Raw genomic sequence first — 23,125 nt, 5'->3', positions numbered from 1 at the left:
CTCAGCTGGAAGAGGTGGGGCGGGGGCTAGCCTCCCCAACGGGAAGATTCACCTGCCGCCCATGGCTAGAGGCATTTCAGGAAGTTTCAGCCTTGCCTAGCAGGCTGCTAGGCCCTGTGCACACAACCCCCAAAGAGACCACAGTATAAACTTCAATTAAGCAGGCACACAACAACAAACAAACTCACCCCAAGGGTCACATACTCACTCCACCTTCACCTGGAGAACTCCCTCACAAAACTCCCCCGTTTGCTAGCTCCCATTAAACATGACATTTTAACCACCCCAAACACTAAACCAGTTCTGACTGTAACTGCAACTGTAAATTGGCCACATCACATGCACTAAGCCATTAAACCTCACTCCAGATACTACAGAAGGCTAGGGAATTCTATACTGTGTATGTAGCACGCAACAGGTCTGCAAATGATGTGGATGCCATACCTTTGATTTTCCTGATTTCTGTATTATTAGCATGCCCATGTTTAATCAAAAATGCGTTCAAACCACTTACATTTGGATCCAGATCCATATTTTGAACTCCTCCACATTTGGGAAAAGTCAGTGTTTGGGATTTGGAGGGCTCAGTCCTGTGCAGTGCTGAGTTCCCTTCACTCCCACAGAAATCAGGAGTTATTTAGCACCTCACTGGATCAGGCATTTTTATGATGTCTTTGAGATACAGCCAAAAACACTGCAATGGAAGTAAATTCCCAGAACAGAAAACCCCCATAGCCAACCACTTCAATGTGTATTTTTCATATGCAACCCATAAAAACATCACGTTTAAGCATCAGAGTTAAAACTGTCAAATTAATAGCCAAAAGAGATGTTAGCTTTTCATATAATCCAGTATATATGTTTAGGCAGTTTCATGGCTCTCTCTGTTCCTACAGTATCTTTTTCATTTGGGATCCAATCCAATTCTGATCACTGAGACCAAAATTCCTTAGCTGGCAGTAAGGCTTCCTCAGTAGAATAGCTCAAGCTGTATGAGTTGCAGTGTACTAAACCTTGTGTCAGTCTAGGGTGATCCAGAAGCAAAAGGCTCCAAATCTCAAGGTTCACTGGCCTTTCAAGGCTCAAACTGCTCATTGAAAACAGCCAAAGAAATCATGACTTGTAATAGGGTTGGAAGTCTCACTCCTCACTATTTCCAAATTTAATTAAAAATGACTTCTCTGCACTTCTAAGGCAATGTCTATACAGGCTTGCATGCTTGGGTAGTGCACCATGTACATGCTTGTGCATTCTCCCCATATTGAGTGTCCACGTTATGCTGTGCAGAACACAGGTATAACACTGTGTACACATGTGTACCTGCATCCACACTTACACTGATGGTACCTGATGTTAGTGCTATCATTTCAGGGGCAGGATCCCTAGATTGTGTGCATCATGAAGACATTTTAAGAACCACTTTGCTGTGCGTTGTTGGTACTGTTTCCTGCCTTCACAACATCTGCCGATGGCAATTCCTGATCATGTTGCCCCTCACTGTTATTCCCTGCCAAACTGGGTTGAACACATGGAGCAATGGGAAGATTTGATGACATTCGATGACATCCATATCACAATACTTTGCCCAGTATAAGGGGAAAGTGAGCATGTGAACTGAAGAGGTTATTTCTCTTTGTACTGCAAGGCTTAATGGGACACAGAGTCAGATTCATGAATATGAAGGTGGGAAACACTGAATAGGTTCATGGCAACCAAAGGCTGAGGAGAGCAGGATTTTACTTGAACCTGGAAGAAATGACTTTATTCCCCAGAAACAACATTGTTCTGTCTGGGCCACCCCACTTTAAACTTGGCTCATTAAAGTGTACCCCAATATCAATTACCCCAAAAAAGGGAATTAAATTACAAGCTCAGTAGCTGCAATATAGTCATGGACTGAATGTTTGGTAGATTGAAATCTCATTGGCACTGCCTATGCACATAACTGGATATCAATGTGGCAAATGTGGTATAATCACACCTGTTGCACATTCCATAATGGTTGTGAGGGAAAAGGGGAGTGCTTCTGTTCTGGGATGGGAGCAGGACAAGTGTGGTTTACAGTCTCTATACTGGCAACTGGATTGCACCCATGTGCACACTGATCCTAGTTCCCAGAGATCAATAGAAGTCAGAGATGCCAAATGTATGCACATCTTGGAACAGCCAGGAGGCAGAGGATGACATCTGCCTGGGCCAAGGGACACCTTCACACCCTGTGCACCTGCTGGAAAAACACATGACAAAACACTGACACAGACGTGTAGGGCTTCATAGCTTTGTGAGGGTTTTGTTCTCCAATAGCCAAAGGTCATTAGGCATTCGTTCCTGTGACATTGCACACAAAGATATTTATAACAGGGCACCTGCACTGGGTTATCACCTTAGGGTTGGGTTTGTGCTGCAGAGGTTGGTGGCCAAGCTGTAATGTGGTCATTGTGCAATGCTTTTGTCTTCGCTATTCCTACTTGTTTACTAACCTCTGTTATCAGGAGCATTCAATCTCTCTTAACGACCTTATCAACATTTGCTTTTTTGGAAGGCAGGGTGAAGAAGGATATGCAGCCATTCTTTTTCTTAAATGACTCATTGGTAGCAGTGCTAACTGCAATGAGTGGCTGTTATGGAACACTAATCCCTACTAGGGTGAAACCGGCTAAGTTGTCTGGAGGAGGGGGGGAAGGAAAGGGACTATTTAATCACAAGGTAGTGGCAGACACGGTCATTGACTTTATTGTTACTGGAATTCTGTTTTGATTTTCTGCACGTGAACAAAGGCAAAAAAATGTTCATTCCCCTTCTCTGTGCTGCGTAGTTCTGCTGTACTGAAAACTCGTAGTACTTTCCGTAAGCACGTAACACTAGCTGCACTTTCCCCATCCATCCCACATGTCTTTGGGACTTTAGATATTTCTGAGCATGGGCTCCCACATGCCTAAATGCCAGTATGTGCATCCATAACTGGAATTGGGACATTTCACTGAGTTACTAATGTCTCTACATTTTCCTCTCTATGCATGAGAAAAGCTCCCCATAAAAGTCTGTAGAGACATGATATTGTCCTCCCTCAAATCCATTCTTAAACCTCAACTCTGCTGTGATGCTTACAAAACATTATACAGCTGTTTGCTATGCCAAATATAGTGGTTTCACTGTTCCCTTGTCCTACTCCCTTTCCCCACTCCATTTGTTTGTACGTATACAGCTCCACCCGTTGTCTCTCAGGTCTACAAACTAATCCCTTTCGGGCAGGGATTGCCGTATTTTATTATGTGTGTTTTCAGTGTCTAGCATATCGGGGCCCTGACACTGATTGTGGGCACTAGGCATTGCCGCAATGCAAATAATAAGGAAAGCTGAATTGTGAATGTTTACAAATTGGCTACTCTCCATGTTCTAGGTATTTCTTTAAAAGCGTTTTTAATAACTTTGGCTAGAATTTTTCTGACTGATTGTTTTCCCTTCAGAAAATGCTGATTTGTTAAAAGTCAGAATGTTTCACAGGCCCATGTTGATTTCATCAAAATCCTGATGGAAACCAGGCAGGGTTCCCTGCCAGTTTGCCCATCTGGCTGATGGCGAGCCAGGAGCCTGGAAGCTCTGGCTCTCAAGCTTCCAGCCATGCCGTTCCTTGGCAGTCCCACCTGCCAAGATTGCGGTTCATCCTATACTCCCAGGCTTCTTGGCAGCTCACCGGGGGGGTTGCCTTGGAGTTGGGGCTCCCAGGCGCCTCTGCTCCAAGACTGCTTGCTAGATGGACTGCTCCACAGCTGGGGCTCACAGGGTCCCTGACACTGTCCCAGAGTTGGAACTCCTCTGGCTCCCATTCTCCTGGCTCCAGAAGCCCTGAGAGTCCCAGCACCCCAAGCTTGCTGGTTCCCCATGCTGTGCAGCTCCCCATCGGGTTGCGGGCAGCTCAGGAAACCTCAGAAACATTTTGAAAAGGTCAAGACAAAAATCTCATTTAGACTTTTGGAAATTTCAGAGTTCCCATAGAATGATAATTCCAATTTCCAGCTAGCTCTAGTTTTTAATGTTTGTCTACCATTGATGTAGACATTGTATAGATTGCTATTTTATAGGGCCTTTGTTGTTTTTAGGCGGTATATTAGCAAAAATCCTGGCTTACTGGTAAAAAGCCATTTTGTTAAAAGTGGCTTAAGTTTATTTTAACCCAAGACTGCTATTTACTGTGGGGACAATATCAATTACTCTATGGCAGTAGTTCTCAAACTATTTACCAATGTGGGCCGCATATGCAGCCCACAATGGGTTATGTGGGCCGCATCCAATACTACCAGTATGGCCCTGAGAATGTCACATGGGCCACAGCTCTGTGCTGATTGGGCTGCAAGCGACCTGTGGGAAGCAGGTTGAGAACCACTGGTCTATGCGGAGAGCTTCTCAGCCTCTGGGATGTTTCATCACTGTATTTGTTATTATTATATACTTTTTTTAAAAAAAGTCTCTGCTGAGTTTCTATCTTTTTGTGTGGAGTAAAAGTATTTCTTGCAATGTGTATGTACTGTAGCTGGGAGAAAATAACTCTTAGATTCTGTGGGGATGGATACAAAAAAAGATAGCCACCATAGATAGCAACCATAGGAGAGACTCAACAGGCAGAAAGAGATCAACGTACTGGATTCTAATGAATTCTCTAACAGTGTTAAGTAGCCTGGTTTGAGGGTTGTATACTGTAGCTGTATAGAATATAATAGTCTGGCTGACAACTTTCTGCTGTGAGTGCTTTATATATAAATATTTATATATCAGCAGAATGTAAAAGTCTTTTTTGGGGCATCTGAAATAAAAATAAATAAATAAAAACCCAGATGCCCAGTGTTTCTGGAACTTCCTTCTATGACAAGGCTTATAACCACTGACTGACCTGTGGAAGGCTTGGAATTATCTGACAAGCACCCAAAAAATTAAATGTGTCAGCTGTAGGCATTGTGTGCTCTTAAAGTATGACATAAAATACTGGCTATGTTCTACTATACCTCTCCCGTTTTCCCTTAGAAAATCTATTTTGAGTTATAACAAAATGCATATTTCAGTTAGTGTAATTTCCTGCATCTTCTTAAAAGAGATTCTGTTGACAAACTGCTTTGGGCTCTCTCATAAACTGTTATGCTCATAAATAAAATCCGATCTGAGCATACAATTTCTTGGATTATTTTCTATATCTTGTCTATTGCACCACAACTGTGTCCTCTGGACATATATCCTGTCCTTTGGACATCTAAAATGCATCACACTGCTTTGATACATGCATTTATTTTATTGAATGGTAGGGATGAACAGCATTTGTATGCTACCTATTAATAAGTTAGGAGAAAGAGTGGTTCTTCTGATATTTCGCATGAAGCATCTCTAAGACAAATGTCTCCTGTAATTATGATTTGTATTATTGAGGCACCAAAGGGCCTCCGCCTTGATCAGGGATTCATTGCGACAGACTTTGCACATGCACTTCATAGTGAGAGACAATCCCTGGTCCAGAATGTTTACAATCTAAAGTAACTAAACAGATGCAAGTTGGGAGGGGAATAGGCAAATTGACTTGCCTAAGGACAAAAAGGACAAAAAGCAGGTTAGTGACAGACCCAGGAATAGAACACTGGTCTGAGTGCCAGTCCACTATCCTCTAGATCACATTGCCAGTGCTCAATATTATTAGACTATGAAATGATTCATAGATTCCAAGGCCAGAAGGGACCATTGTGATCATCTAGTCTGACCTCCTCTATAACACAGGCCATTGAACTTCCCCAAAATAATTCCTAGAGCAGATATTATTTTAAAGATACAATCTCGATTTAAAACTTACCTGTGATGGAGAATCTACTGTGACCTTGGCAAATTGCTCCAATGGTTAATTACCCTCACTGTTAAAAATTGACACCTTATATCCAGTCTGAATTTGCCTAGCTTCAACTTCCAGCCATTGGATCCTGTTATACTTTTCTCTGCTAGATTGAAGATCCCATTATTAAATATTTGTTCCCCGTGTAGATACTTAGAGACTGCAACGAACTCACTTCTTAACCTTAATAGAATGCATTAATTGAGTCTATAAGGCATGTCTTCTAGTTCTTTAATCATTCTTGTGGCTTTTCTCTGAACCTCTCCAATTTATCAACATCCTTCTTGAATTATGAGCACCACAAATGCACACACAGTATTTCAGCGGTGGTCACACCAGTGCCAAATACAGAGGTAAAAACTTCTCTATTCCAGCTCAAGATTTCCCTGTTTATGCATGCAAGGATTACAATTGCCCTTTCAGTCACGGTGTCACACTGGGAGCTCGTGTTCAGCCGGTTATCAGCCATAAGCCCCAAATCTTTTTTCAGTCACTGCTTCCCAAGATTGAGTCCCCTATCCTATCAGCCAGCTGTTCTCAACCTATTTACCATTGTGGGCCACATATGTAGCTCTCTATGTGTTATGTGAGCTGCAGCTACATAATATGGCCCTGTATGACCCTGAGGACGTCATATGGGCCACAGTTATGTGCTGATTGGGCTGTGGGTTGAAAACCACTGCTGTAAGCATAGCCTACATTCTTTGTTCCTAGATGTATACATTTAGCCATATCAATAGCAAGCCATCCTGACCACTCTGTATCAGTGACCCATCCTCGTTATTTACCACTCTCCCAATTTTGGTCTCATCTGCAGACTTTATCAGTGATGATTTTATGTTTTCTTCTAGGTCATTGATAAAAGTCTTAAATAATGTAGGGCTAAGAACCAATCCCTGAATGACTCCACTAGAAACACACCTGCTTGACAATAATTCCCCATTTAATATTGCATTTTGAAACCTATCAGTTAGCCATCTTTTAATCCAGTTAATGTGTGCCATATTCATTGTATATTGGTCTAGTTATTTTTAATCAAAGCATCATGAGGTACCACATCAAATTCTTTACAGAAGAGTAAATATACTACATCAACACTATTACCTTTATCAACCAAATTTATAATCTCCTCAAAAAAGAATATCAAGTTACTTTGACAGGATCTATTTTGCATAACCCCATCCTAATTGCCATTAATTACCCTCCTTTAATACTTTATTAAAGGAGTCCCAAAGGACTCGCTCCATTATCTTGTCCTTCTCTTAAAAGTCTACTACTTCCCTTAAATAATTCACATAGTGGATCTTAAAACTTGAACAGAGAACAGGGGAATAATCCTGCATTGGCAGGACAGTGATCTGGATGACTGAATGGATCATTTCCATCTCTAATACCTGTGCTTAAGAGCAACAGGGGAAAAGCTGGGAGGAGACAAGAAAAGAGGAGTCCAAAGGTAGAGAAAGGGAGAAAAGAACACAAGAGAAACCAAGATTTAAAAAAAAGACAAAGAAATGGAAACACTTGAAGGGCCAGATTCTTACCCGTGCTTTCGCTCCATTTGGTGCAATAGGTGAGAGGCCAGCAAGAGTTAAAACAGCTGAGGTACTCTTAATTTATGCCATTGGCATAGGGTCCTTAATGAACCCTCTGCTAGTGGAAAATAGGCAAGTCAGAGCAGAGTTCTTCCATGCCTCCATCTCTGGGGGATGGGAAATGGCTGGTGCAGGAGCTGCATTTGCCAGCTTTACACTAAAGAGTTCTTTAGTGGGCCAAAATTGTCAGTTTCTGGCTTTCCAGTACCCCATTTTCTTCCTTTTCCACTTCTCCCACCCCCGTTTCTCCAGTGGAAAGAATGGCGGGGGCGGGGAGCCCAAAAAGTAAAACCCAGTTAAAATCCTATGGATGATTTTCAACAAAACAAAAATAGTAAATTTAAAATTATAGATCACGGAAAATATCATTTTTTATACAACTCTACTCCAAATGATGGATTGGAATGGCTCCCTCAGACTGGTAGCCTTAACACGAGATACGCTCTTCTTGAAACTGCCTCTAAAACACCTATTATTGCTGCTAGGAATATCTAGCATGCAGCCACTGCTAGGATCCCCATCAGGATACTATGTATGTTTCTTGTTATATATTTGTGGGGGGGGGGGGCAGGACAACAATAACTATCAGTCTCTTTCTTCTGGTCCAGAAAGTAAGAGAAATAGCTTGATTTTTTTGTGTGGGTGCTAAAAAAATGGAGTTACCATGGAACCTGATGGCAACTGGAGTTATGGAGAGGCTACCACCTCTACATAACAAATCCTGAATACGCTAGGATCAAACAATCTCAAAGTTTTCCTCCACCCTTTTTCAAGGCAGCCACATTCCATGTATATAACATGGCTGATGGAACCCAGGTTCAAACTTCTAAGTAGCACAGTGTTCTTCTGTGGAGCACTTTTGTCTGTGGACTTGACTACTACAGTTTGAGCCAATACCAACCATGATTCAAGACTCATCTCTTCATGCACAGTTCCCTAACAGTGAAGCTGGCAGAATGGCCCTTCAAGATGCTCCTGAAATAGGTTACCTAGATGCAACTTCATATAAATAACCAGCTTACATGTATGTGGAAGGGGAGGAGAATGTTCTGTCCCCTGAAGAATGGATGATTTCGTTTTTAAAGTATGTAATGGTGCCTAGACACTATGCTGATGGGTTCCTTAGAAATGCATAATAATAATGATAATAATAATAATAATACATAACATGTTTTTGCCATTGGTAGCTTATTTATTGTCTCAATAATATGAACTGCCTAGCTCAGTCTTTTCCATTTTGTCATACCGTAAGTTACAAAAGATACAAGACAATAAGAAAAGATGGGACCGTTGATGTACGGTTCCCCTGGTTTACAGCAAAGACAGTCTTCTGTGTTTTTCTAATGGAATTGCGATTATGGAACATATTAATGTAACAAAGATTGTTAAGCCATTAAACTTCTAGGCAGCCTTAGAGCTTTCTTATTTAATGAATAGTGCCTAGGAAAGAAAAAAAAAATACAATGGGAAGTGAAGTCTGCTATTATTTGTCATGCCTACAACCAGCTACTATATTGCTGTCAGGTTATGTTGTGTGCACTGTGCATACTTTAACAGTACTTAGTCATGCTGACATATAATACAAAGATGATCCAATTACATTTTCTGCAACTGCATCTCATTTTGCTAATGCTTACAAATTAAAGGTGTCTGTCACCACTACATGAGACAGAACACTGATAGCATTTTAAATCCCATGAATTTTATAGTGTGCATCACTTAAATACAGAAGCAGCCCTAATCATAAATAGTTGGCATGTAGCTCATAATCTCTCTCTAGTCAATATGAAAATGCAGCTATGTGGGGAATACAAAACTAATTCACTGTTAGTCATTTAGTATTAGCAAAAATATTTATTTGAGGCAATTTACTGTTAGTAATATACAGATTTACATAGAGCATTTTATATGCAAATGGAAAGTGTATAGCTAATTCCAGTGTGATCAGCATGTATTATATTGTTTTTCCTTTCCAAACTATTTTGCCACATTATAAATGGAAAACTCAAGAAATCCAATCAACCTTTACATTCCCATACCTGAATTCAAAACCTAATAAACTCCATGCTGAGAGAACCATTAAAAGATGGGCTTGTCTATAGTGTTTAGATAGAGAGAGAGAGAGAGATGAACTACAAATGCAAGCTGCAAACTGTGGCCCTATAAGAAATTGATTATAACTGGAATTGCAATTTGTACATTGCAATTCATAGAAATGAATGAATTACTAAAACACAGTCTCTGTGTCAGCAAATTAGGGGAAAGCTAGAGCCTGGTCTTTGTGCAAGGAGAGTAGAAAAAGCCTACCCTCTCCTGCATTGTGTCTCTGTAGTGTATTGGATACTTCCTGCTAGTGCCCCTGTGGCAGATAACATCAGCCTTCCTGTAACAGTAGCCACTAAAGTGGCCAGGGTATTGACCTGTGTCAACCTGGCTGGGGCTAGGAAATCAAGTCCATTTTCTTACCACTCAGACCCTTATTACACCCTTCTCTGACTGTACAGCAGAGGCTGCATGTTATAGCTCATGTTGCACTCTGCTAACTGTCTGCTGCTAGAAGGGCAGTGAATGCTGTCAGGTGCTGTGCAGCCCTGTGCCACTTCCAAGGCGAACTCAAGTCTCATTGCAACCCTGTCCCTTACAGGAAGTGGGAGGCAGAGTGATTATAAACAATCCACAGTCCACCTGTTGGAGTGGCTTGGAGGGAGAGAGGATTGGAGAACTATGTAAGTGTCAGTCACTGAAAGTTTTCACAGCTGCTTTGAAAGCTTTAACACTTTGGGCCAGATTCCTGAAGACTTCAATGGAGATACCTCAGGAGAGAATTTCACCCTTTGGCTTTATTTCTTGTAAACGTCCATTTGACTGGACAAAACTTTACCAGACTGTTTCATAGAAAGAGTCATTAAAGACTCAATGACGTTCAATTTTTTAACTGAACATTTGTTTATGTTTTTATCTGTGATTTGCATGGGAAGTATATAACTCTCTATTTCACTTGCCTTTGAAGAGAAAGCAGAACTACCTTAGTGTCAAACAGCTCAGCTATCTGTTCTACTTTTTGTATTCATCTTTATTTTTATTGCTATTAACGTGGTTACATATGGGCAAACCGTATGGCAAGATACAAGTATCAGATGGCTGGACAGAAGTCTGGCATCTGCAGGAATTAGTTTATTAGGCCAGGTTTCCAAATGGGGAAATGGATTTTTAACAAATGAGTAATTCTAGAATGCCTGGAATTTAACGATTGGACAAGATCAAACGAAAGGAATGGTTATGCTCAAAGTGGAGGAACAAGTATTCCCACTTAAGTCAATAGGACACTTTGTGGAGTAAGGTGCTGCTCAATAGGACTAAGGGTATCAGGATGTGGCTTTGGTGTTTAAAGGTTTCTGAGACAGTGAGGTGGAGTATCTAGAACACAATGTAGATTCAGCTTCATGGGATCACTTCAGTGGATCATAGAAATCATTATTCTTGTAATACCAGAGTACTTGGAGGCCACAGCTGAGATCAAGACCAGCATATGGTAGGTGCTATGCAGACACATAGAGCTAATGCCAGCAGAGAGCTCACAATATAAATATAGATATGTCCTCTATTCCATTACATACAGGGATTTTTTTTTTAAAATGGTGCATAGTACTTTGTCCAGACTTACTTTCACTATCTCTAGGAAAGGAACTTCTCCCCCTCCCTCCCTATTGCCCCAGTTACAAAACATTCTTCTTAATATTTATCCTACTGTGAAAAAGTTCACTCACCAAAGGAGCACCTCCTCATAGCCAGCCCTGGTGACTCTATCCCCATCTGGCGCTCCCTGCTGATAGTTGCTCCCATGGTCTCTCTTCCCATAACTTAGTCCTCTGGCCAGGTCATGATTTTGTCCACCCTTTCCGGGAGGATAATGTCCCAACTGAAAGGAACAAAAACCTCTCCCATCCTTCACAGACTCAATCCTCAGTGCTCTTTGCCCCACTCCTGGGCTCTGCAGAGTACTTCTTCACTCTGTCACAGAGGACTGCTTCCCAGGGCTTCTCCCTGGGACTGGCTCCTGAGCTGCTGACATTCAGGGCTTCTTCCTGGAGGCTCCATCAGGAGCCTACCTCTTCCCAGCTGCCCTTTCCCTTCAGGGACAGTCTCAGGGTACAAGCTCCTTCCTTCAAGCCACTCTTTTATTCCATCCCGCTTTAGTCCAGGCCTTCTTCCATAGCCCAGCTTTCCTAGCCTTGCCCCTCTTTCTGAGCTTAATTCCCTTTTCAAAGCCCTACCCTAGTCCTGCCCTTCTCTTAGGGACCCCTGCCCAGGGGTTCTCCTTTCCTCAGGAGCCCAGTTTTTCTTCCTAACCTTCTCCTAGTCTGGTCAGGATCCCAGGGCTTTTCTCCTCACTATATCTCCATCTCCAGAGAGTAACTGCAGAGTCTCTCCCGGCAGGCAGGCAGGCAGGCAGGCACTCCCTTCCTTCCTTTCTTTTTTGTGGCACAGTGCCTTTCTTTCTTACTTTATATTAACTAGCTTCAGGATCAGTTAAGCCTGGCTCCCCCTCCAGGTGCAGCCTGATATGTTAATTGGCCTTTCAGGCCACATTAGCCCATTCAGGGCACGCATGTGGTACATACCCATATTTTTCTAATTTGAAAAAAAAAATCATCCTGTTACTCCTAGTCAGACTCCCTTCTACCATACTAGATTACTCGCCCTCCTCGGTGTTCTCCATTCATTGCTTAGCCAACTGATATGTATTTAACTATTTTAATCTTAAATTTAATCTTTCCTCAATCTATCTCTGCAGCCCTTTAGGAACTAGTCCTAGCCCCTTTTTAGCAAGGATGGGAAGAAGACTTTCTGACAGCAGCAATGCACCCATTCAGCTGTGCAACAGCCGAAGAGATTTGGGGGGGGGGGGGGGAATGCACCGCCCTTCAGGGGGCCTGGTCTGGGGGGGATTCCTGTGTGTGGGAGTGTAGAGAGGGTTTGGGGGTGGGACAGAGCTGAGCTAAGGGAAGAGTGGTGGGAAATCCCTGACATGGTCGGGTGAAGTGAAGCTTTTCTTTCTTCTGCAGAGGTCTCCAGTGCTATGCAAAGAGCTGGGTAGTATGGTGAGGATTTATGCCTTACTCATTTTTTGTAGCACTTCTCTGAATTCCTTCCACTGTTCTATTAGGGCGGTATCTTTCTCACTATATCCTTTCCTGAAGTATGGCTACATACATGCTCTATTGATATTGCTGAAGCTGAAGAGGAGAGGGGGGAAATCATAGTGTGCTCTAACTATTTCTCATCTTTCCCTCCCTTTTTCTATCTTTTCTCCCCTATATTTTTTCACTGGCAGTGGTGAGAATTGTGGGCAGGACCTGTGGCACATATTGCCTACCAATGCCTCCCCACTTTGCTCATTGTACAGTAGTGGCATAATGTGCATCAGAGTACTACTGATGTGGCTGGTTTTCCTGTTAGCTGTGATTTTAAAAAATCATGCTATAAGACCCAGTGAAAGTTACACTATTATGAGTTGCTTAATTGCAGTGTTATGTATTATAGACCATTCATTCAGTACAGCTTTTTACATGGTGCTCGTAGTCATGATGAGTATAGCCAGTCTGAGCCCTGGCACAGGAATTCTGGTAGTCAGCTGCCCACTGTTGGCATGACATTGCATGGGGGCCAGCCAGCAGCTCTGTTTAATTAATGACCATGAGAATAGGTTTGTAATGGAAATGCCATTAGAAAATAAAGTTCTTTATTATGACAGTTTCTTTTTACCGCTGTATTCAAACCCGGCATCAGACACTCACAAGGTATCTGCTTTAATTCGGAGCCCCGAATTTTGTGTGAGGAAGGAAAGAGAGAGAGATGGAAGGAAAGAACTTTTGTATCCTCTCTCAGCCAGTACAAGGAAACCAGCAAGAGAACAAGAAAGTGCAGGTGATCCTTCGTATTGGACTGACTCCAAATAAAATGAATGAACTGATAATCCTGGTCCGTGAGACCAAGTGCCTAATACTTAGTTCCGATTGCATCTGTCAGCTTTTTCATTAAAGGAGGAGGCAGAGAGGGAATCGGAGGTTTACAGATCTCTTTAATTAGACATCAGTCCCGTTTTAATTGAATCCTCGTGACCCCAGGCCTACTCTGTGGCCTTCATTTTGGTCATCCGTGCCTTCTCTCCTTTCCCAATTATTTAAATTTGTAAGCTTTTTTTGCACAACAGGAAGACGTATTAAAATAATTATGACTGGAACGCTAAGGCTCAAATGCAGAATTTCCCCCTCATCCACCTGCCGTACATTTTGCACCCCCTCTCCCTTTCCCCTCTCCCCGGAGCATCGCTTATTATAAACTTTCAAAAATGAATACTGCATAATGTGGCATTGTTCATTAGAATTAATACAAGGGGGTCAGAGGAGATGATTACAACGGTCCCTTCTGGCCCGGGGGAACCTATGAGCAAGGAGGAGGCTGAGAATGCCCCCAGCTCGCAGGGTCTCTAAATGTTCCCAGGCTCTGAGTACTTCGCCCTCCAGGGGGGACCCAGGGGCAAGGAGGGCAGAGCCGGGCTCTCCCAGGGAGCAGGTGAGGATCTCCCTGGGGACCAGGGCCGGCTCCTCGCATTGGCACAGTGCCACCGGGGGGGTGTGTGTCGGTGTTTGGAAGTGGCACCCGCGCCAGCCCTTTCTCCTCCGTCATGCTGCCGGGTTTAGTTTTACTTTCCCTCGCCCCGGAGGCGGCTGCCCCTGGCCCCAGGCGTGGTGCGTTGGAAGGCGAAGCTCACCTGAGCTCAGGATCGCGTCCTGCCTCCCCCAACGGCTCCGTCCCTCGGCCGCGCTGGTTGCCGTGCCTGGCCGGCTGTCTGCTCCTTGCTCCGCCGCAGGCTCCCGCTTACCGTCCTGCACGGCGCCCCTCGCTGTGGGGGTGGGTTTGTTATGGAGGCCTCGCTCCCCGCCCTGCCCCGCTCAGCTGACTCCTGTGACGCCAGACACCGCTTTTGCTGCCCCCAAATCTTGGCTCCCTAGGCGGCCGCCTAGTTCGCCTAGTAGTTACACCGGCCCTGGAAGCAACATCTTAAGTAACAGTAAGTTCAATGAAGACGGAGGTGAGAGCAGTGGGCAGCAAGGACCTTTCCACAAGGCTGTGGCAGTCACAGGAGTTGGTGGCTGTAGCCTCCTCACACAGCTAGCAGAAGTACTGAAGAAAGGAAAAGGGGCCAGCCTGCCTCATTGTGGCACAGTATGGGATGAGAGGGAACCAAACTCGTTCATTCAGGTGATTGGTGGGCTGACACAGGGGGAAAGCTGCAGGTGTTATGGCTGGGTATTCTGAGGGGGTGGAGTTTGATTTGTGTGCCAGCTGAGAATGGAGCAATGTCAGGTATTGCTTACGCTGCTGGAGGAGGGGCCAGACCTGCCCTGGATGAACTTATAGATTACTGCACTGAGCTTCCATACTTTGCTACTTTTGGTAGTTGACTTTAATATATAATACCAAGATTCACCATAAAAACTAAATACATTTTTGTTCTTTCTTCTAGTTGGGTCCATTTTCCTTTCCCATTTATCTTGTGGTACACATGACACATTAGTAGCCATTATGAGTGTTCTCATATTGTACAGGTATTAAAAATGAAGCCCTGTATTAGTTGTACAAACTACTAAGTTAAGCAGAGATCCCTTCTCAGCTATCAGCCTAGTCATCTCACAATGTCCATCTGCAGTTTAAGCATAAAACCGATCAAGGGATGAACAGACCCTTTCATAGGTCATTCTCTCACCCATCTTCAAACCCCGTATGTAAGGAATCATACCAGATTTACGTACCTGGCTTGAGATTTAGAGCTCTGCTGTTACACTATATGGTCCTATGTTTCCTATACATTACAGTACAGTGCACAATGTAAAAATATACAGCGGTGAGCACTTGGGAAATCCTGTGTAGTGAGCAAACACACTTCATATGAAATAAACAAGGATCATGAAGCAAAGGGAGAACTTAATTCAGTTCCTTGTAGATGTTAGTAACTGCTCGGGTTTAAAACAAAAGTGTTTTTTTGAGGCACAATATGTACAGTCATCTCTCCTCTGTATTTTTCCTCTGATGCCCAGGGCTTGTGACCAGGCAGTTCATTAAAGGGAGCCTAACACACACACACACTAAATGTGAAAGGTGTGGTTCATAAAAAATAGTGGGTTAATATGAAATCTGTGTCAGAACCAGTGCTAGAACTTGGGTCTCCTTCACAATACTACCTTAATGCCTTATCACCTGCAAAATTTCACTTTTCACTAAATAAATGATGCTCTTGCAAAGATTGGCAATCCTCCCATCTTGTGCACAAACCCACAAAACCTCTCAACCTCAAAATATCTTAGCTGGTCCCTTTTGTTAACCCTTCCCCTCCTCCCACCGATTGCCTTTGGAATAAGATTTTCAAGACCAAATAGTAATTACAGCTGTTTAGAAAGGTGTGTGTGCGAATCTCCCCTCCTGGAAACAGGGCAAAGGGAAACATACAAAGCCTGATCCTCCTTATTGTGGCTAGCAACTGCTATATTCTATTAATAAGCAATTTACAATCCATAGGAAATATGGTTACATGGAACTTTACAATAGTAGTGGGGAGCTGGTAGTGGTTTTCTGAGTTAACCATTACAAATGAAAGCATAGATTTATACAGAATAAAAGATATAGAACAACAAGAAGTGTTAGCCCACCATCTGTCCTCCCACACTTCTGCAATTTAACAGATCATCTGGAGCTTAAAAGTAAACCAATAACTGTGACATATGGATGCAGGCTTCTTGAGCCAATGTTTAGTGAGCAGAAAAGTGTAGGTTGTTAATGCATGTAAGTATACATTTTAATGTCTGTGAGTGACCAGGCAACTAATTTGTGGCTTTGTCTGTTTTCCTTAGCACGTAAATATTCTCACACTCGAAATGCCAGAGCAAAGCCAAATCCTTACCCACAAGCGCTGTCTTCTTGAGAAAAAGGCCTTACATTTTTAAAAGATGCGTTCACTCTAAATTTAATATTTAAATGCAGGACGATGTCTCCTTCTTGTACCTTTTTATAGGTCTTTTGTGTTTAGGGATTGGCTGAGAACGGACATTTCTGTTTCGATAATCGTGGCTTTTCTTTAGGTGATAGTAACTGAGCCATGCTGTTAACTCCCTGAATGTCTTGGGATGTGCAATGTAAAAAATAAATCCTTTTCAGAAGCAGTTAACCATTAGAAGAGTGGTATTCTCAAGATTGCCGGCCAAATGAATGCATACAACTCTGTGCTTGGGGGAGAGCTTTAGTTAAGCTTGCATTCTACAGAGTCATGTCAGTGGCTTATAACTTTTTGAGTGTGTGATCTTTGATAGTAAAAGATTGTGGAAAGTTTGAGCAAAATGGTTCAGCCTTTTTCAAGTAGGAAGAGAACTAAAAATTAACTTTTACCATAATACATTTTTACTTTATTGTTTAACAACTCTACTGCCTTAGATTTAGGTAGAAACTTAAACTCTGGAAGGGACACAGGCTTCAATTCAGTAAAGCATTTAAGCATCAAATCAACTGGTTTTAAGCATATGTTTAGAGTTAAGCATGTACTTTGCTGAAGAAAGGTTTACTGCTGAATTGAGGCCATAGTTTCTAGTCATAAGTGTGCTTTTCAGTCATGTAATGAAAATTTTTGCTGATTTGGTCAGGTTTTAAGAGTTTAAAAAATATCTGGTTTACACATGTGCATTGGTTTCTCTCATGCAACAATTGTTTTTACTCACAGTCTTTCAATATTCTGTTACCATTGTGCATATATAAGTTGTGGGAATTCAGTATATGACCTCTCAGAGTTCTATTAGCTCTACACAAATGTGTAGCTCTGGCCCCCCAAACTACATCCACATTAAAAAGTGGGGGGCATGGCCCCCTGGCCCCCCCAGTTTTGACACCACTGATTGGGTCTCAGGAAATGTGGATTGAATTCCTACCTGAGCCACAACCTTCCTGTGTGTCAGTTTCCCATCTGTAAAATGGAGAAAATGCCTCCTTACTTCATAGGGGGGTGCTGTGAGATAAAATCCATTACATGATTATGAGGCACTCAGGTACAACAGTAATGAAGACCTTATAGGCACCTATGCAGGCAGAAACCTAACTGCAGGTACAAATCAGTAAATCAGAGTTGCAAGTACTCTGATAGTTTCTACCAGTTCATATTTCCAGGTGCAAATAGTGGCCACAAACAGGGAGGCTCCACCCTTTGAAAATGTAGCCCAGGTGTCAATCAGTGTTCAAAATCATGTACTTAATGAGGAGCTCTTGCTCCTGTTGTCTAGCAAACAGTCTATGTGATGGAATCACTTTGTTTTATATTTTTCATTTACAAACCTTTGGAAATTCCATTGAAAACATACATGACAAGTATGTTATGGTTACACAAAGAGACAAGTATTCAAAAATCAGGAAAGGCAAAGTCAAGGTTGCCTGTGCAACCTTAACAGCACCCCATTGTTAGATGGTGAATAGTGAATGAGCTGGAGGAGCCACAGATTGAATAGTTGGGATTAAAATAAATCTTGATCAAATGACTCATTCATTATGCACTATCCAACTTGCATCCCAAGGGAGGAAAGGATTCTGCAGGGAAAACAGTTAATATGTATTTAAATCATGACACACAATGGGGCAGAGTTACAGCGGCAGAGATAAACTTCACATTAGCATTTCCTGACTGTGTGCTTCACTGTGCAATGTTAATACTCTTTTATGTAATATTATGGATAGAATCTATATACTATAGTATCTGTACACTCTCAATGGGATCAAAGTTGAGTATAAATATCCCATATCCCTAACCCTCAGGCAAAAATTCCACAGGCAATTCCACAATACCAGGACAGTGATGTATGTGAATTCTGGCGTTAGCTACATTCTGTGGCGTGTGTGGGAGACATTATTCTGAATGAATGAATGAATTCTGAATGAAATTTCCCAAATATCATGAACTCTTTCAAAGATTTTTCTATAGAATTATTGGTTAGTTGATAACCTGTTTGTGGAATAATTTCTAAAGTAATTTTACAACTTTATTTGTTTATTTTTGATAAGTGACAGTGGGTTTTTAGGCACCAGGTACACAGGGTACTAAGCTACTATTTATGAAAGCTGGGCAGAAAGGAACAGTATTCTGAAATCTGATAATTGAAAAATGGGCAGAGTGTCGAATTTAATCACATTTGTATTCACATGTTTTTGAGAGCAGATGCTGATTTATGATCTATCAACAGTCACCAGATCTTCTGACTGCTTTATATACATATGAATGGATGGACGGATGGATGGCTAGATAAACAGACAGTGAAATTATGTTGCAAATTACATGGCACCAGACCCAGTTACAACAGATATCTCATCCAACTGATATTAAAAATATGGCAGATTTTGTCAGAGCAGATCTCTGGGAAGTCTTCATTTTTTAATATGGGAATCTTTCAAAAGAAGATAAATCCCTTTGACTATCCAGTGTTCAAAACTACAGTTCAGCAATCCCTGTTTGGATGCAACACATTATCTATATGCTATCAAAGACTGGAGGTAGGGAGCGGTATAATGATTTTTATTTCATGATAATATCATGCAACAAGTCATCACACCTAAAAATGTTGCATTAAAAGACTACCTCCCCCTAACAAAATATACAGAACTCAGGAATACATATTATAGATGGGATGTAATGAAAAGGATATGACATCCAAAAGCGTGTATGTGGTGGAGAGATTGAGAAGCTGAGCATGCAGGGAAAGATAAAGACAGCAATTGAATAAAATGTATTTCTCTTTAATGTATTTACACAGCGATAAAAATGGAAATGACCAAAGCACACCAGGAAGGCTGGTGTGGATTGCACAGCCCTGATCTTGTTAACTGATCTGCACTCAGTGCTCTAGAGAAAGACAACTCGAAATGCCACTGTCAATGTGCTAATGGGATAAAGAACTGCCCGTCCCCAAATTAATATCTAACAAGTTTATATACTAATAGAGAGGAAGAGCGGTCTCAGCAACAAAGCTAATAGAAAGGTGGCAGGGCCAACTGCCCCCGCCCCAGCAGCCATTTAGGTGTACATATGGCACCTTTTTCTAGCATACTATGCGATTGACAAATGGAAGGGTATGACATGAATTTTCACATAGGGCTAAAGAACAAGCCTGCCCTGCACTCCCTGGCAGCGGCTGCTCCTGTCCAGTGGGGCTGGCACAGAGGGTCACGTGGGGTTGTGACCTTGTGCACTATCTTGCAGTGCCACACACTCAAATTTGGCCCAGCCGACACTCTGTCATGACAGAGGGGTGCCCGGGCCAAACCTGAATGGCCCTGCCACTCTGTGCATCAGAATGCAACACCTGGAGTGGGAAGCCATGCCCAGCCCCCTGGGACAGGAGCTATGCTGCCAGGTACGTGTCAGGCAGGCTCACTTCCCATCCCATCTCCAATGAAAGGATCAGTGGCAAAACCTGGCTCCACCACTGGTCGGTTTTGTGATTATGGCACTGGACTTGGGCTCAGGAGAGCTGAATTCTCTCCCTGTCTGTGACACTGAATTCTTGTGTAACCTGGGGGAAGTCACATGGAGCCAGATTCTCAAGTGTTCAGCACCCACAGTTGGAGAGAGCGTGTCTAAAGAGCTCAGCTCCCACTTAAGTACCTAAAAAAGGGGCCGTTTTTGAGAAGTGCCAGCACCTAGCAGTTCCCATTGTGGCACGTATAGCCATATTTTAAATGGAGCTCAGTGCATTGGGTGTTAAGTTCTATCAAAAACCTGACCCCGAATTTCTCAGTACACGAGTTTCATCATCTGTTAAAAGAGGATAATACCTCCTTACTTCACGGTTATTAATGGCACTTCAATGCTGTGATAATGGAATCCCATAAATTAATAAAATATAACATTTGTGCTGAATTAATCCAGAACCAAGTTATTAGGACTCATTTCTGCAGGCTCTGTGTGAGTAGCTCCAGTGAAGTCAGTGGGACTGTTCACATACTAAGTTTTGCTCATGTTTCTGACTGTTGCAGGATCAGCCTCTAAGACTGAATAAAAACTGAATATGTTTCCATCGCTCTACAGAAAGAGGACCGAAGCAATAAGAATAACACAGTCCCCTTCAAGCCTCCCACTCATCTTCCTTTTCTGCCATTTGACAAACTTCTGACTGCTACAGTGCCCACATTTCTCTATTTATTTTCATGAGGCATTTTGCTGTGATAATTTTGTGGGTCTAAAAATGGGTTGATTCTACTTTTGGATGACTTATAAATCTTAGTCCTTTACAACTGTAGATCCAGAAATAAAGACATAAGCTGGTAAAAAAAGCTGCTAGTGAGAAGAAAAGGAGGAATGTTTTCTCAAAGGTTATTTAAATTTGTATTTTGGCTAGATCTAGTGTAAGTTAGTGTAGTTCCACTGAAAACAATGACACTATACTGATTTACATCCACTGGGGGGCTGGCCCATAGTAGTTTATTTTAATATAAAATCATCACTCCAAAAGGATGCAGTCATATAAAGAAACAGACAGCAGTTGCTACCAGATCATCCTTGAAAGAGAAAGAATTTCATATGGAATGTATGTCTCAATCATATTGGAAAACAGACTAATTTCTTGCACTTTCGACATGTAATGGTTGTGCATATTTATTCTGCCAATCTTAATGTAAACTGCCCATCAGCCACTCTCTCACATTAGTCTACTAAGCTTATATACCCTGAGCATTCTAGAACTTGTAGGTCTGAGCTGTAAAACGCATTCTTCAAACTTCCATGGTAGCTTTGTGCCGCTCGTCCCTGGGTCTTTAAATAAGAATCTGTTCAAGGGGATTAGCACTTAAAGGAGATATGAAGTGTGCCCATTCATTTCAATACACTGTTGACTCTGAAGCATAATGATGATGATGATATATAATCACCAGTGCTAACTATTTCACCGGTGACCATTTTAGTAGAAGCATTTGGGTACTAGGTCAATTTAGAAGGCCAAGTGGGTGGACAAACTGCAGCTTAGTGAACTGGGAGAAAGAACAATCCGTTTGAAAAATCTACTCCTTCCCTGGAAACAGGAAGCCCTGAGACACAAAACAGGGGCCTGATCTACACTTAAAATTTAGATCAACGAAGCTATGGAACTCAGGGTTGTGAAAAATCCATACCCCTGAGCGCTGTAGCTATGTTGACCTAACCCTGGTGTACACACAGCTAGGTCAATGGAAGGATGTTACCATCAACCTAGCTACTGTTGCTAAGGGAGGCAGTATTCCAACAACAATGGAAGAAAACCTTCCATTGATGTAGGCTGTCTACACATTGCCAGGTTATTCTGCTGGCATAGCTACAGTGCCGTAGCTCTGCTTCTATAGTCCCCATAGTGTAGACATGGTTGGAAACTTTCAGTGGGAAAAAGCTCAGGAAGCAACAGCAGCGGCAGCCAGCTCTTTGCCATGGGACAGGAGCCCAGCAATAGAGAAATTATACTGTAATTTGACGAGTCTCAAAGTGGGGCAGATTAGAATTTGAAAGGTCATTCAGAAGCTAAAAGGAAAAATCACCACATGACCAATTTACAGCTATGCTGGGCTAAGGTTCTACACATTGTATCAGTTATAGCCGTACTCTGCTGGAAAAGTGGACATGGCAAGGAAAACACATTGAGGCCATCTGCTGGTCAGTAAATATTTGTATTCAACTAACTATTGTCTGGTTTCAGAGTAGCAGCCGTGTTTGCTCTCTGTATGTGTGTGTATATATATCTCCTCAATATATGTTTCACTCTATATGCATCCGAAGAAGTGGGTTGTAGCCCACGAAAGCTTATGCTCTAATAAATTTGTTAGTCTCTAAGGTGCCACAAGTACTCCTGTTCTTTTAACTATTGTCTGGCTCCTCTTGAGGAAACTAACCGCTATGATCTGAGGTTAGACCAGAGCCCAGTACCTCTCATGCAGAGGGGTTAACCTCGCATGTACACCGGACTGCATCCTAAGAGCAGCATTGGAAAATAGGGTAGGGGATTGTTTAAAGCCATACAACAGTCAAACCACGGCAGGAACTTAAGCAGCTGGGAAGCAGAGATTCAGTTTAGCAATGGAGGTGGATGGGCTTAGCTGGAATTGAAGTGTTTCAAGAATCAGCGCTATGTTGAGTTTATTAACAAGAAAACGCCTTTGCCCATCAGCAGAAAATGCGAGGCTCCAGTCTGGGCCTAAGATTCTCATAGTGGCACCAGCAGCCAGAGGGTGAGAGTCAGACAGTGGCAGCAGTAGGATGTGCAGGAATCAGGCATTTATTTATATTTATAAAAACATGCTTAACAAGCTCTTGGCACATGTAAAAAGAGTTACAGGAAAAACATATACCCGATATTACACACTGCACCAGCCAGATCAAAAACCCCTACAGCCTCTGTTCATCCAGGCTAATATATCCCCACCCCTACCCCCCGCTATTACCCCTTATACTCCATCCACCCTTCAAAAGCCTGGGCTAGATGGGCAATCCTTGCAACTGGCCCAGAAAGACAGCAGGTGCGAGTTCCATCAGAGTACTGAATTTCCAAGTCAAATACTCCTCATTGAAAATATGCTGTTCCCAGACCCCTTCCATGTAAAGCAGGGGGCTGCTAGG

The sequence above is a fragment of the Terrapene carolina genome, unplaced genomic scaffold (genome assembly GCF_002925995.2).
Source record: "Terrapene carolina triunguis isolate 2854851 unplaced genomic scaffold, T_m_triunguis-2.0 Scaffold42, whole genome shotgun sequence".
Taxonomy (NCBI): Eukaryota; Metazoa; Chordata; order Testudines; family Emydidae; genus Terrapene; species Terrapene triunguis.
The sequence above is the reverse complement of the archived record's forward strand: the minus strand, read 5'-3'. Positions refer to the sequence as shown.